The 15,334-nt window shown below is 48.7% G+C and overlaps 1 protein-coding gene across 4 annotated transcripts in view; it reads left to right on the forward strand.

The window, feature by feature from the left end:
* UBAP2 (ubiquitin associated protein 2) overlaps window positions 1-15,334 on the forward strand; it is a 1,436,418-nt gene that overhangs the window by 255,605 nt on the left and 1,165,479 nt on the right. The window lies entirely within an intron of this gene.

Raw genomic sequence — 15,334 nt, forward strand, 5'->3', positions numbered from 1 at the left:
CAGACCCACGACAACGGCGTTGGAAGCCTGCAGAACCTTCCAGATCGAATAAGGATTTGCATTATCGCTCCAATGTCAAGACATTACAGTGGACGACGGCGGCGCTACGTGCAACTGAAGTCCGGAAAGTAAGTGCGTAGTCGCCGCCATTTTACATCCCGTCCACCATTGAAGGCACGAACTTTCTCACCGAAGGGACCGGACGCCCTCTTTGGAACTAAATCCTGAGTAACTAGCGCGTCTGTTGTAGAGAGTGTGGGCCCGACGGTGGGAAGTCTAACAACTAAGAAGACTGGGCGCCGCTGCAACTCGGCCTAACGGACCATCCGCTGCGAACGATCCTCCAACAGCACGCCGCGGCTGGCTGACAGCGCCAGCATGACACTATGGCGGGAAAAGGGCTCAGAAATACCACCACCCAAGATAAGCTTGATAAATTCGCCTATGATAAACAATCACTCTCCCAGCCGGAGCAGCGCAAATCTATGGGCAAGGGCACGGAAGGAGACGGTGCGAAGAAGGCTACCCTGGAGGACTTCTTGCATGCCTTGGCCCAGGTACAAGCAACGGTGGGAGCGACCGCAACAGAAGTGACCCTGATACGGGCGGACCTCCAGAAGATGAGTGAAAGAGTGAAGCAGGTGGAGGTGGTAGCTAAATCATTGGTGGAGGATGTCTCAGATCTACAGGTCGCAATGGAGAAATTGCAGGCCGACAATAAGCTGCTCAAAGAAAAGCTGGACGATCATGAAGGTTGTTCCCGGCGGAACAACGTCCGCATTTTGGGTGTCCCGGAATCTGAAACCACAGGAGCCATGGCCTTATATGTGGAAGATTTGATAAAGAACCACCTAGCCCCCAAGGGCCTTTCAAACTTCTTCACCGTGGAACGGGCCCATAGGGTACCTGGGGGAACGCCTAAGCCAGGGGCTTCACCGCGCCCGATCCTAGCGAGACTTTTTAACTTTAGAGATTGCGACACCATCCTCCAGGTGGCCAGAGTGGCACCAGCCATTCAAATTCAAAATTCGCGGATATCCTTTTTCCCGGACTATACAGCGGAGGTAACAAGACGGAGGAGGACATTTTTGGAAGTGAAAAAGGAGTCAAATAGGAGTCCAACAAAATCTACCCTGCCAAGTATAGACCTACCTCGTCTTAACTGTAGTACCAGAGCTAGAAACAGGTAGAGGGGAGACTTACCTTGAACTAAAAAACTAAATAATTTTTGGGTTAAATAAACACAGACCACTCCTCTCCTTAATATAAAAGTGAAATTCTATTTGCTAGGCGGGTTAGTTGGCAGGGCCAGAGACTGAAAGAAATCCTGGAGGATTGGGTCTCGATTCATTTTAGGGGCACAAGGGTCGTTCAACACATCTTGAATTAGAGTCAATCTAGGGAGATTAGCAGCATTCAGACGCTCCCTCTAGGCTACTTATATCGTCCTAGTCCCCTGATAGAAAGAATGGGAGGTGTATACAAAAAATGGGAAATGAGTGCCCAGAATGGTATCTGCTAAATATGGTCCGGGGCTTTGAAACACTCCCGACCTTCAACATCCCTGTGAGCAATAGATTTATCAGTTTAGACCTAGTCGATTGACTGGATCCCTCAGCTCAACCATCCGAAGGTAAAGTCCTTCAGCCAGCTATGCCCCAAAATTGTGATAGTTCTGAGTTTGTGGATCACCCTCCCAGGAAAACCTTTGAGACCATAGTGACCCCAGGAAGTTTGAGCGTCCCGTTAAAAGCAATGGAGGAGGCTCTGGGAGATATACCGGATGGGAGGGGCCACCCTGCCAAGTGTCTCAGCAGGAGCAGGAACCCTTGTATACTCAGAAGGTCAAATTAAAAGACCCGCAGAACACAAGGGTTTTCGCCTGGAACATAGCAGGTCTTACATATAAGCTGGATCTTCCCGACTGGGGAGAATACATTGATACACATGAGATATGTCTCTTTCAAGAGACATGGTCCACTGTACCACTGTATAGGACAGGATACGTAGAATATTGTGATCCAGCCTTGCAGGGGCTTAGGGGGGGAGACCTTCAGGGGGCCTTTGTATTTAGGTTGCTACTCATCTGGGTTGTACAATTAAAGTGCTGGACACTGATTCTTTGGATATTCTGTGTATCCTCCTTTCTTTTGATGACACACTTAAGCTGGCTGTTATCGATGTATATTCTCGCCCAGTGAGGATGGGGCAAACCTCACAGACCTTAGATTCTTTCGCTTCTTTTTTTCTTGCTCTACCGTAGTCTGTCCATTTATATTTTTGGTGGTGGGTGGGGGAGGTGAGGGGGGGGGGCTTCAATTGTCACTTTGAGCCCCTCAATGGTATAAGCTCTACAATCACAAGTGAAGAAGATTCTGTTTGGTCAATTCTGGCGTGTAATATCTATCCTACAAGGGGGAGGACCCCCCTTATTCTTCAAATGGCCTCGTTTACACTTACTCATTCACTTAGGGCCTGCAATGGCCGATTTCCTTCAGACAGCCCGGGAAACCCAAACTTTAATAAATTGGTACAGGGTTCTACAATCTTTTATATTCTAGTAGATGTTGAGAATTTGTATAGAATTAAGGACTTTGTGGTCCAACCCCGATGTGAAAGTGACCACAACCCATTGGTACTTGTGATAGCTTATCCCCAACTCAAGGATGATCAGGGTCTGTTAACCCAACCCCCCCTCAATTTAGTTGTAACAGAAGGTGGTAGAAGAGTACGGTGGGGAATCTTAGTTGTTTCTAATGAAAAAATGGTCTCCTTGTATACACAATCAATTCCCCATTTATAGACTGCCTTCTGGGAGTATGAAAATTATCAAGGACATGAATACCTGTTGCTGATCAATTCAAACCATTGGGATATGTTTTTAAATTTGGCAGAGCTCTTTTATAACCATGTAATAATAACCCCGAACCCCAAACACCCTTGGACGTTCTATGTACCAGAATAGCCAGGTCACACTACAAATCTACTATAGATGAAGCTAACGCAGCTTGGGAGAAAGAAAAGTGGGACACAATCAGGAAAGCTTTAGGCACCAGAGATATGAGAACCTAGTTAAGACTGTTAATTCCGAAGGCAATTCGGCTATAGAACCAAATCTTGCGGAAGAAGATTGGAGATCACATTTTAAAGTTTTATATTCTAGGCTTCTAGATGAAGTTGTAAAATTTGAGATATTAGACCTAGATCAATTTCCCCTAAATTTGGATCCACCACTCTGCACATTGTTGGAAGTCACTAGGGCTTTGGCCAAAATACTTCCTAACAAGGCACCGGGACTGGATAGAATCCCAGGTGAACTGTTCAGAAAAGAACAGGTAGTGTGGGACCCTTATCCGCAGAGCCTATTTAACGCCATTATCCAGAGTATTATAAACTTGGGGATTTTTGCCTAAACCTCAAATGTTGGTTGAAACAATAAATGCTGGTTGACGGATAAACAAAATTTTATTGGTTTACCCCGACAATGATTTATGTCTTTTGATTTTTACTCGGTTATCAAATTATTTTTTCTTTTTTTCACACTAAAACAAAAGATCGCCATCAACTTCATGTATGGCCATATGTAGTTTGAAAAACAAATTGTGAATATTTACAGTGAAAAAACACAACAGTGAACATGTGAATACATATACATCATTAATGAGTACGTGATTGTGACATGGACCAATTGATCATAAACATTATGGACAAATTGATCATAAACATTAGGAGAATCACAGTAATCAATAAACAACTTGGGGAGTAAGAGACTTTTCAAAATTAAACCCCAAAACCTGAGATAGAATGAATCAGTACAACTCAGGAGAAAATGCCCATTTCTGCACCAGTAACATTGGCATTGAATGTCAAAAAGGGAGAAATGCCGACGCGTTTCAAATCCCGTTACTTAGTTTACAGGATTCTCATCAGGGCGGTGTGAATCGGGTCCATGAGAACTATTTGTAAAAAGGAAAAGGATTGTTTTACACTGGCTCGCCTGAATCGGTGTGCGGGGAGAGAAGAAAGTATTTCCTTTATTTTTCGTGATCCGGTGGCAAGTGTGCTGTTGTCCGGGATAAATTGTTTCTTTGTTGACCGGGTTACATCTCTGAAAGAAATTTTTCCCACTGGGCCCAACCACCCCTGTTTTTTGAATTATCCAGAGTATGGCACTCCCTATAATGTGGGCTAGTGCAGAAATTATTCCAATTTAAAAAAAAAAAAGGCTCCCCGCTTAATCCGGCAAATTATAGGCCAATAAGACTAATTGATGTTTCCCAAAAGATATTTGCTCGTGTCCTCCTGGATGGATGAGTCTAATGTTTTAACTCCGTTAGAAGCAGGATTCAGGTCCAAAACCTTGACTATCGATCAGATCTTTAGATTGTAATTAATCTATTGGAAAAATGTAATGCTGGAGGGGGTAGCCTCTACCTAACCGTTGTGGACCTCACGTCCGCCTTTGATATGGTCCATCGTGAAGAGTTATGGAGTCTTCTACTTGACATGGGAGCGCCGGGTTATCTTTGTCAACTTTTGAAGCGCTTACATGAAGGTACTTACGCGAGGGTAAGATATGGCAAGAAAGGAGAATTGACTGATCCCTTTCTGGAGGAGAAAGGGGTGAGGCAGGGATGCGTGTTAGCGCCAACCCTCTTTCTAAATGGCTTAATCGAAACCCTCTTGGCAGTGAAGGATATAGACTCACCAAGGTTAGCAAACCTTAAAATACCGGCCTTAATGTTCGCTGATGACACGCTGCTTCTGTCTAAATCACCAATGGGTATGCAGCGTGTATTGGATGAGTTTAGTGCATTCTACAGGAATAGGAATCTGGAAATAAATGTCCAGAAAACCAAATATATGGACTTCCACGCTAAAACCACTAATTGCCCTCATCCCAAAATGGAGAGAGTGCCCATTTTTGACTATCTAGGCATCACACTCAATGATGAGATGGATTGGGGGACCCAAACAAAGAAGGCCAATTTAAATGTAATACAATTAACGGGTGGTATCTTGAAAGTTTAAAAAAATTGCACCCAAAAAGTGGTTGTCCCCTCGGCAAAAATTTACAAAACCCAAGCAAGGGGAGCCTCTTTATATGGAGCTGAACTTTGGGAACACTGCCCATCACACACACTATCGGTCACAGAGCATACTTTCATTAAGCAGCTGCTGGGACTCCCAAGAAGCACACCTCTCAGAATGGACTTGGGCATTGTCCCCATTGTTGATATAATCTCCTCTCGTCCCCTCCTTTTCTGGTGTCTCATATGGAGCATAACAGAGTTAGCTACCTATAGGGAGGAACTGAGGGATGTTATGTCCACATTCGGAGCAGTCAACCTACCATGACTGTCTTATGTTAGGAGTGTATGCTTTTCACTGGGGCGGGCAAACATGTGGTTTACTCCGGAAGAGACTTCTCAGTATTCCTAAAAAGTCTCTAACTCTTGCCTTTAAAGAATTTAAACTTGCCTTGTTGACCCAGTGTGTTAATTCATGCTGTTTGACCTCTAGGTTTTTGGATGTCAAACAGCTGTACAAATTGGAATTGGCCTTGGACAGCATACAACCATTCATGGCAAAAAAATTATATCTACAATTCAGACACGGTCCGCCTCCGCTTCGTGCATTTACGAACAAATGGAAGGGTGCAACCAAAGCAGATTGCCCTGGCTGCTCCGCGTCTGAAGAAAAAGAACTCCATGTAATGCTTTTCTGTCCTGCCTATAACGGGTCTACATCAAAGTGGGTCCTCAAACTCTGTAGAAATTTGGGGCTCAGAAATCATGCTGAGGTCTTTAGGCTACTCAAATATGAAACACTTCCATTGTTTGTAGTCGCCACCTCGAAATTTGTATTAACAATGTGGTGTATACGTAGAGGCATCCTAAAGGGGAAAGAGCTGGATAGCAACTAAAGGTGTTTTACACTAATAACACCATTGTCTTGTGTTCTTGCATATCAACACCTAGAGAATTGTATTGATATTTTTTCTCCTATGGCAAACTAATTTTAATGTTTTCCTTTTAAATTATTTTTTTAATCGTTTTTAACAGTTTTATGACTCCCATCTAGGTGACCTGGGTTTTCTTGATATTTATGTATATCGGTTCTCGGGGGTCGGGTAGATAGCCGGTGATAGCCAACATTAAAATAAGAATGTAATATATCATCTTGCATAAATTGATTGATGTTTTGAATACTTATCTTGTAGGACACCCCCGCGCCGCACGCCCACCAGCTGCTGCGTGTGCCCCCTTGCCCCGACTGCCTCGCTGCCTGCCTCGCTGCCGCTGACCACGCCCCCTCCTTCGAGCGGCGTGGTCCGTGAGCGCCTGCCGGTTTCTCTTGCCTGTTTTGCATTGCTTGTATTTTCCTTCCTTTGTGCCTGTTTCTTATTTGTGTGCCCGTAATTTTGGTTTTCCTTCCTGTTTGCCCGCTGCCTCGCCGCCCTCCGCTCTCCCTCCCCGCTTCCCGCCACAGCCGATAACCCCGCCCCTTTTTTCCCTTCTGTACCCTCCCCGCTCCCGCCCCCCAGCTGCTCCGCCCACCCACGCACTTCGCCTTATATGGCGACCGTGCGAACGCGCAGCGGTCACGCACAGCGGGTGCGTCGATTGTGCGCCGAAGGCGCGCCAAAGGTAAGCCCGTCTACGCCCGTCTACGCCCGTCTACGCCCGTCTACGCCCGTCTACGCCCGTCTACGCCCGTCCGCGCCTGGACCGCACCCAGTGCCAGGACCCCTGGCCCGCGAGGACCCCGAGCGACCCGCCTGACGTACACAGCCGCCACCCTCACCGCACTCAACACCGGACGATTCATGGGATGCTGCAGAGCCACCCCACAACGCGTCCACGGACCCTTCAGCTGCAACACCTGCAAGTTCACCTGCATCCGGACCTGCCCGACACCAGCACCGGCCAAGCCGAACACCAGCAGCACCCACCTCAAGTGCATCCTGCTCAACACCCGCTCCGTCCACAGACACGCCATCGAACTCTGGAACCTCCTAGACGCCACAGCCCCTGACGTTGCCTTCATCACGGAGACCTGGATGAACGCCTCCTCAGCGCCCGCCATCGCCATCGCCATCCCAGAAGGCTACAAGATCACCCGGAGGGACCGCAACGCCAACCAGGTGGGAGGAGGCATCGCCATCATCCACAAGAACACCATCCGCATCACGACCAGCACCGACAACACCCCACCCTCCGCCGAACACCTGCATTTCCAGATCCACACCGACCCGAAGACCACCCTCAGAGGCACACTGATCTTCCGACCTCTGGGACCACGCACTCAATTCAGCGAGGACATCGCCGACTTCATCAGCCCGCACGCCCTCCCCTCCGCGGACTACATCCTCCTGGGGGACTTCAACTTCCACCTGGAGAACAACAACGACTGCAACACCAGCACCCTACTCGACAACCTCGCCAACCTTGGACTCAAGCAGCTGGTGTCCACCCCCACCCACCTCGCCGTACACACACTCGACGCCATCTTCTCATCCAGCAAAGACATCGCCTTCAGCCACGCCACAGAACTCCACTGGACGGACTACAGATGCATCCACTTCACCTTCAGAAGAACGACGATCCACCACCACCAGCAACAGGTTGCCCGAAGAAGCTGGAATAAGATCACAGCAGACCAGCTCGCCGCTTCCCTGAGCCAGCACCCTCCGGCCAGCTCAGCGAACCCCAGCCAGGCCGCCGACAACCTCTCGAAGTGGATCAGCAAATGCGCAGACGAACTCGCCCCTCTGAGGATCCTGCCCAGCAGACCCGGCAATAAGAGAGCCCCATGTTTCACCGACGAACTCAAGAGCTCCAAGAAGAACTGCCGAGCCCTCGAGAAAGCCTGGAGAAAGGAACCCACGCCGGACAACAGGACCACCCTCAAGCTCGCCACCCGGAAACACCACCAACTGATCCGCACCGCCAAGAAAACGGCTTTCAAGAACCGACTGGACGACAACGCACACAACTGCAAGGAACTCTTCAACATCGTGAAAGAGCTCTCCAACCCCAACGCCGGAAACAACAACATCACCCCATCGCAAGACCTCTGCAACTCCCTCGCCTCCTACTTCCACAACAAGATCGCGGACATACACAACAGCTTCAGCACCCAACCGACGCACGCCACGACCGCAGCAACGCCACCCACCACCACCCTCCGCGCCTGGACCCCGGTACACCGAAGACACCATCCACATGATGAACTCCGTCCACTCCGGATCTCCGACCGACCCCTGCCCTCACCACGTCTTCAACAAAGCCGACGCTGTCATCGCACCCCACCTGCGGGACATCATCAACACCTCATTCGACACCGCCACCTTCCCCGAGAGCTGGAAGCACGCCGAACTCAGCGCTCTACTCAAGAAACCTACAGCAGACCCCACCGAACTCAAGAATTACCGCCCCATCTCTCTTCTCCCGTTTCCAGCCAAAGTCATCGAAAAGACCGTCAACAAACAGCTGGCCGCCTTCCTCGAGACGAATGGATCCCTCGACCCATCGCAGTCCGGATTCCGCGCCAACCACAGCACCGAGACCGCCCTCATCGCCGCCACTGACGACATCCGAGCCCTGATGGACAACGGAGAAACAGCGGCCCTCATCCTCCTAGACCTCTCCGCGGCTTTCGACACGGTCTGCCACCGCACCCTAGTGCAGCGCCTCAGCAACGTCGGAATCCAGGACAAGGCGCTGGAATGGATAACCTCCTTCCTCGACGGAAGAACACAGAGAGTCCGCCTACCACCGTACAAGTCAGAGGCCACCGAAGTCATCTGCGGCGTCCCTCAAGGATCCTCGCTGAGCCCTACTCTCCAACGTCTACATGAGCCCCCTCGCGGCCATCGCACGCCAACACAACCTCAACATAATCTCCTACGCCGACGAAACCCAGCTGATCCTCTCCCTGACCAACGACCCCGCCGCCGCCAGAGCCAACCTGCACGAAGGGATGAAAGAGGTAGCCGAGTGGATGACGACGAGCCGCCTGAAACTGAACTCAGATAAGACGGAGGTCCTCATCCTGGGCTCCTCGCCCTCCGCCTGGGACGACTCCTGGTGGCCCCCCGCCCTGGGCACCGCACCCAAACCGACGGACCACGCACGCAACCTGGGTTTCATCCTGGACTCCTCCCTCTCCATGACCAGACAAGTCAACGCCGTCTCCTCGTCGTGCTTCAACATCCTGCGCATGCTGCGGAAGATCTTCTGGTGGATCCCCACAGAGACCAGGAAGACCGTCACCCAGGCCCTCGTCACCAGCCGACTGGACTACGGCAACGCACTCTACGCCGGAACCACCGCCAAGATCCAGAAGAGACTCCAGCGCATCCCGAACGCCTCAGCCAGACTCATCCTCGACATCCCACGACACAGCCACATCTCCGGACACCTAAGAGACCTACACTGGCTCCCGGTCAACAAGAGAATCCCCTTCCGCCTCCTTACCCACGCACACAAAGCTCTCCACGATCAAGGCCTGAGCTACCTCAACAACCGCATCAACTTCTACGCTCCCAAACGGTACCTCCGATCTGCCAGCCACGCCCTCGCCGCCGTCCCACGCATCCGCAGAGCCACCACAGGAGGAAGGTCCTTCTCCTACCTGGCCGCCAAGACCTGGAACTCCCTCCCGGCCGACCTGCGCCTGACCCAAGACCACCTCTCCTTCAGGAAGAAGCTCAAGACCTGGCTGTTCGAGCAGTAGCGCCGCCCCCCCCCCCCCCCCCCCCCCCCCCCCCCCCCCCCCAAAAGCGCCTCGAGACCCTACGGGTAGGTAGTGCGCTCTATAAATGTCTTTGATTGATTGATCTTTGACTTCATCGATTGTGTAATAATTAATTTTATTTTATAGAATGTAATGTGTTATGCTTTTATAGCTATATAGCCGAAATAACGTTTTCTGACTGGCAATTGCTAGAGTCTGACTGGCAATTGCTAGAGCAGTGAGAAGCTCTAGTAGCTAGTTAAATCTGATCTTTTTATAGGCCTGTGAGGTGGAGTGCTGAGGTGAATTAGTCAGCTCGAAATAGAACGTGCGTATTAACTTTTCGAGATTTTGTGCTTAACATTTTGTTGACAGAGTATAAACGTTGGGTCATTTTAATTTTCGGAGTTATCCTAAAGACTGTATACCTTGATCTGTCAATGTAGGCCAGCCTGATTGGTGGTTGGTGCTATGGAGGTGTGAGTTAAACCATATTGAGTAATTGGAGTTATTTGTTTCATGTAACATAGTTTTCTTTCTTAGGTTTTTAAGACTCCTTTTTTGTAGATCTGAATCCTACTATGGTACTATTGTTTTACTTATCGATTGTTGGCTGGAATAAGGCCTGGGTAATACGGTTAGTAGTGATGCTTCGATTTGTATCTATATGATCGGTAGGGTCAAGAGCCTAGCTTTCAGACCACCTGATAGCTTCGTAGAGGCTTGGAACCGGGGGAGTTAACAATTTCTAATGTTTTAGGGAATTGACATTTTGAGAGAGGTTTTTTAAACTCTTATCTTTGTTTGGGAAGATTGTTAATCCCCTTTGGAAAAGGAGAGAGTGGATGGGAAAACATTTGTTGGGAATATTACATTAAAGGGGATATCTTCATTTTGATGGTGTCTAGTCACCATGAGAGGTCGAGGGGATACTTTATAGAGCATTTGGCTTTTAACTCCTGACTTAATTTTGATTAAGGGCAAGATGAGCAACAGTTCTGGTGCTAAAGGAGGAGCCCAGATATGATATTTGGCGGGGCACCTTTCAAGTTGCATTTGATCAAAGTTTAAATCGGTCTGTGGTGGGGTTAAGTTTTTTTTTTTAAGACTGATGTAGTTGGTATCCAGAGTGCCACAAAGCTAACGATTTCCTTAAATAGATTGGGGATTGAGCTTTGTGGATTGCTAATAAAGAGCAGGGACAATTTGTAAGATTTGGTCCTACTTTGATACAGTCTATTCCATTACTGTTCCTGGCTCTCTTAAAGGTTCAAATACAAGTATAACTATAAGCAGATATAGAGGATAAACTTGCTTGGCACCACATAATAGATGGAACCTGTTGGAGGTAGTATGTAGTTAAGTAGTTTTATACAGATGCCATGCCATTCTAAAGTCCTGCATAGGTCAGAAAAAAAATCTCTAATGTCAAACCTCTTTTTGGTAATTGTGCTCTAGGTGTTTTTATCTAATTTTGCTTGTGCAATATTGGCAAACATTCTGGCATTTGCTGCTGCAAATCTGCCTTTGTCAAATCCTATTTGATCAGTATTGACTAGGTGAATGAGTGACTAAAAGATTCACTAGAATTTTACAGTCTTTATTAATTAATTATATGGGACAATAGTTTGTTGTGCTGCTGCTATTTCTCTTTCTTGTACATTTGTGTGATCGCTTCTGTGGAAGTTCTAGTTGGCAGACTTGAGTCTTTAAATGAGTTGAACAGCATAAAGGGTCTTGAAGTTATTGTTTTGTTTAGGACTTGATTACATTTGGGTATGAAGCAGTCTGGGCCCGGAGCCTTTTTACGTTTAAAAAGTCTTTGGAAACGTAGGATTTCACGCCATTTAATATGTTGAAGACTCGAAGTCTGTTTTGGGGTTTGGACATGGAGTATTTTCTGAGTAGTAAGAGCTTGTGAAAAATCAAAGTGAGTTTCTTTCGTTGGGTTATACAACTTTGTAGTATTTTTTTATGAGTGTGTTGCTAATATCAGCATCTTTTACTGTCTTAGACCAGTGTTTATTATGATGTCTGTAACTCTGCATCTTAATTTTCTAGCTTTCGGGTAGGTGGCTGGAAGATTACCACCTGTTACCACCAATATATTTTGCTGTGGTACATAGGAAGAGGTTGACGTCTTAGGTGCATTTTCTGTTGCAGTATTTTTAAAACTTGTATTCTGATAGATACATCTACCAGTGGATTCCTCACCTTGTGAATATCCCCCTGCGTCAGCAGCATTCAGAAATTCTTTTTGTAGCTTCGCGCCGACGTAGACCGACGTCACAGAGGCACGGCATCGCGCGGTGACTCTGCTGACGTGATCGACACCATATTAGGCCCACGCCGGCGTGATGAAATCAGTTTCCTTTTTTCCGCATCGTCGACGCTAACGGTTTTCTGGGATCGTACAGTAGCTTTGTAGTAACTTTGTTACTTCGTGATTATTTTCACTGTATCTTCGTCTTCTGTCGAGTTGTCTTAGAAGACTGGTTTTAAGGCTTGCTGGGAATGTGGCAAGACCATGTCCATAACTGACCCGCATGAGTGCTGCGTCTGGCGACCATGACATCGAGGATTGCCCATCGTGCAAGAAAATGACTCCGAAGACCCTTCAGGAGAGGGAGACGAAGCTCCTCGTTGCGAAGCTTAAAAATAAAAAAGAAAAGATAACTTCGAAGTCTGTCTCGACGGTCGAGGTCTCGATCGAGGTCGCGATCGGATTCGTCATCTGCTCATGCTTCAAAGTCGTCTAGGAAGAAGCATAAGAAAAAAGGTCATGAGTCACGTCATCACTCCGGAAAGGACTCCAGTTCGCAACCAAAGTCGCATGTGAGGCTTCTTCATAAGGAAGTGGAGGTTTCGGCGTCGGAAGCTCAGGACACTGACACTGATGGTGAGGCTTTGCGTCCAAATTCGCCAGGGTCACCGCAGCAGCAAGCGAACCCTTCGCCGGATCCGTCTAATCCTTCCGGTCGGGAGTTTGAAGGTGAGGTGGAGGAGGTTGGTGATGAGGTTCAAGTGCCTGCGGGTTCGTCGACCCCGGTGCCGCAGGTCGAGGAGGAGGTCGATGTCGTGACAACTCCGCCTCCTCGAGAGCAACCAGGTGGACCTTTTACAGCCTTTCCGGCTCCTGGTCAGGATCCATCCCAGTTCCTGAATGCAATGTTCAGAGTTTATTCCAGGGAGATGTACCCCTGTGGTGCACCTTTTGGTCCCACGGGTCCTATTGCATTTAACTTGGGCATTCCCCAGGCTTATGCTCCTGCGCCCTTCATGCCTTTCATGCCGGCTCTGACACCGCAATGGCATTTTCCGACGCCGGCTAAGCCTTCGACGCCGTAGCCGTCGACGCTGCACCAATCGACGCCAATTCCATCGACGCCGGTGCCCACGACTCCGAGGCAGGATTCTGTTCGACCTCGACTTCGCCCGACTTAACGTTCGACGCCGGCTCCGGCCCCGATGGAGTCTGTTCCGGATCCGTCAGCTTCGTTTACTAAGGAAAGGTCAAGGCGTGAAGCCCAGAGACTTCTGGAGGTAGAAAGGTATCAGTTTGCAGATGTTGAAGAAGGGGAGTTACAGCATTCTGATGAACCTTTTGATGACCTGAGAGAGGCCAGTGGGCTTGCACTGTCTCCTGAGCGGGATTTGGCTTCTGTGTCAGATGTGCCTTCCAAAGATTTGATGCCATATCACGTTGTTATTAAAAAGGCAGCAAGCTTGTTGAATATCACTCTGCCCACTACTGAGTATAAGTCTAATCTTCTAACAGAGGTCATTCACTCACCTTCTTCAGTTATTCAGCCAATGCTGAACCCATCTATGAAGTCTGGAAGAAGCCTTTGACAGCTCCAGCTGTTTCAAGGTCTGTGTTTCGAGGAGGTATAGAGTTGCACCTAATGACCCGGACATCTTATTAACACACCCTCTGCCTGAGAGTCTGGTTGTGCAGGCTGCCTGCTCAAAGAAGTCTGTAGGGGCTTTTCCGCAGGTTCCTGGGGAAAAGGAATCCAGAAAGCAAGATCAGGCGGTCAAGAAGGTCTTCTCTTCAGCCAGTATGGCGTTAAAATCTGCCAACGCAACTTGTCTAATGGGACGGTACATCCATGCCTTGATGGATTCCGTAAAGCAGTTGGTGCCAAAAATTCTTGAGGTGGACAGAAAGGATTTTCAGGCTGCTGCGAGACAAGTGATACAGAGTGGGCTGGACACTGCTGATTCGGTGGCGAGAGTCATGGGCTCTTCAGTGGCCGCCAGAAGAGCTGCATGGCTAAAAACCTCAGAGTTTTCTGCAGATGTTCATTCTGCGTTGATGGACTTGCCATTTGATGACTCAGGATTGTTTGGCAAGAAAGCCGACGCTGCCTTGGAGTGTTTCAAAGATAGTTGGGCCACAGCAAAATCTTTGGGACTTCAAACCAGGGGGACTACTGGAAGGCGCTACAGAGGATTTGGCAGATCTTCCTTTCGTTCCTATAAAACATCGCAGCAGCAGCCACAACAGCAAAATACGCTGCATAAGTCCTATAGAGGAAGACACAAGCTCGTCCTAGAGGTCGTCAAGCCTCCTCCTCCTCCTCCTCCTCCTCTTCCCCTTCCCAGCCCCCTGCCACTGCAGCAAAGCAGCCCTAAATCCGCCATTCCGGATCATGTGGGCCCAGTTGGGGGCCGTCTTACCCATTTTCTACGAGATTGGGAATGGATTACATCAGATCTTTGGGTTCTCAATCTCGTGGAGAATGGGTATGCTCTTCCCTTTCGGGATTTTCCCACAAATTACCCTCCTTGCCAGGGTTATTGTTCGGAGGACCATCTGCTACTCCTGCAGGAAGAAGTCCTGGCTCTGCTCACAAAGGGTGCGATAGAGGTGGTTCCAGAGCAGGAGAGGGGTCAGGGATGCTACTCCCGGTATTTCCTGATCCCCAAGAAGGATGGCAGACTCCGTCCAATCCTGGATCTCAGATCTTGAACTTTTACCTGAAGCAGGAGAAGTTCAAGATGCTCACCCTTTCACAGGTTCTTCAAGCGCTGCTGGATAGGAGACTGGATGATTTTAATCGACTTGCAGGATGCTTATTTTCATATCCCTATTCTGAAGTCGCACAGAAAGTATCTCCGTTTCACGGTTGGTTTGCAACACTACCAGTTTGCGGTCCTTCCGTTTAGTCTTACTACTGAGCCTCGAGTCTTCACCAAGGTAATGGCAGTGGTGGCTGCACATCTCAGAAGGTTGGGGATACCTGTATTCCCGTATCTGGACGATTGGCTGTTCAAAGCAGAATCTCCAGAGATAGTGCTGCATCATCTGCAGGAGACAACTCAGTTGTTGCACAGGTTGGATCTTTCGATAAATTTACCCAAATCTCACCTGGTGCCCTCCCAGCGCAACCTGTTCATAGGTGCGGTACTGGACACTACTGTGTGTCGTGCATTCCCTCCTCCTCAAAGGATTCACGACATACAGGAAATGATTCCTTTATTTTTCAATGGAGCGGTCGTTCCAGTCCTGAAGGTCCTTCGTTTGCTCGGTCTGATGGCTTCTTGCATTCTGTTGGTCAACCATGCACGCTGGCACATGAGGGCACTC

This window comes from Lissotriton vulgaris, chromosome 3_1 (genome assembly GCF_964263255.1).
Source record: "Lissotriton vulgaris chromosome 3_1, aLisVul1.2, whole genome shotgun sequence".
Classification (NCBI taxonomy): Eukaryota; Metazoa; Chordata; class Amphibia; order Caudata; family Salamandridae; genus Lissotriton; species Lissotriton vulgaris.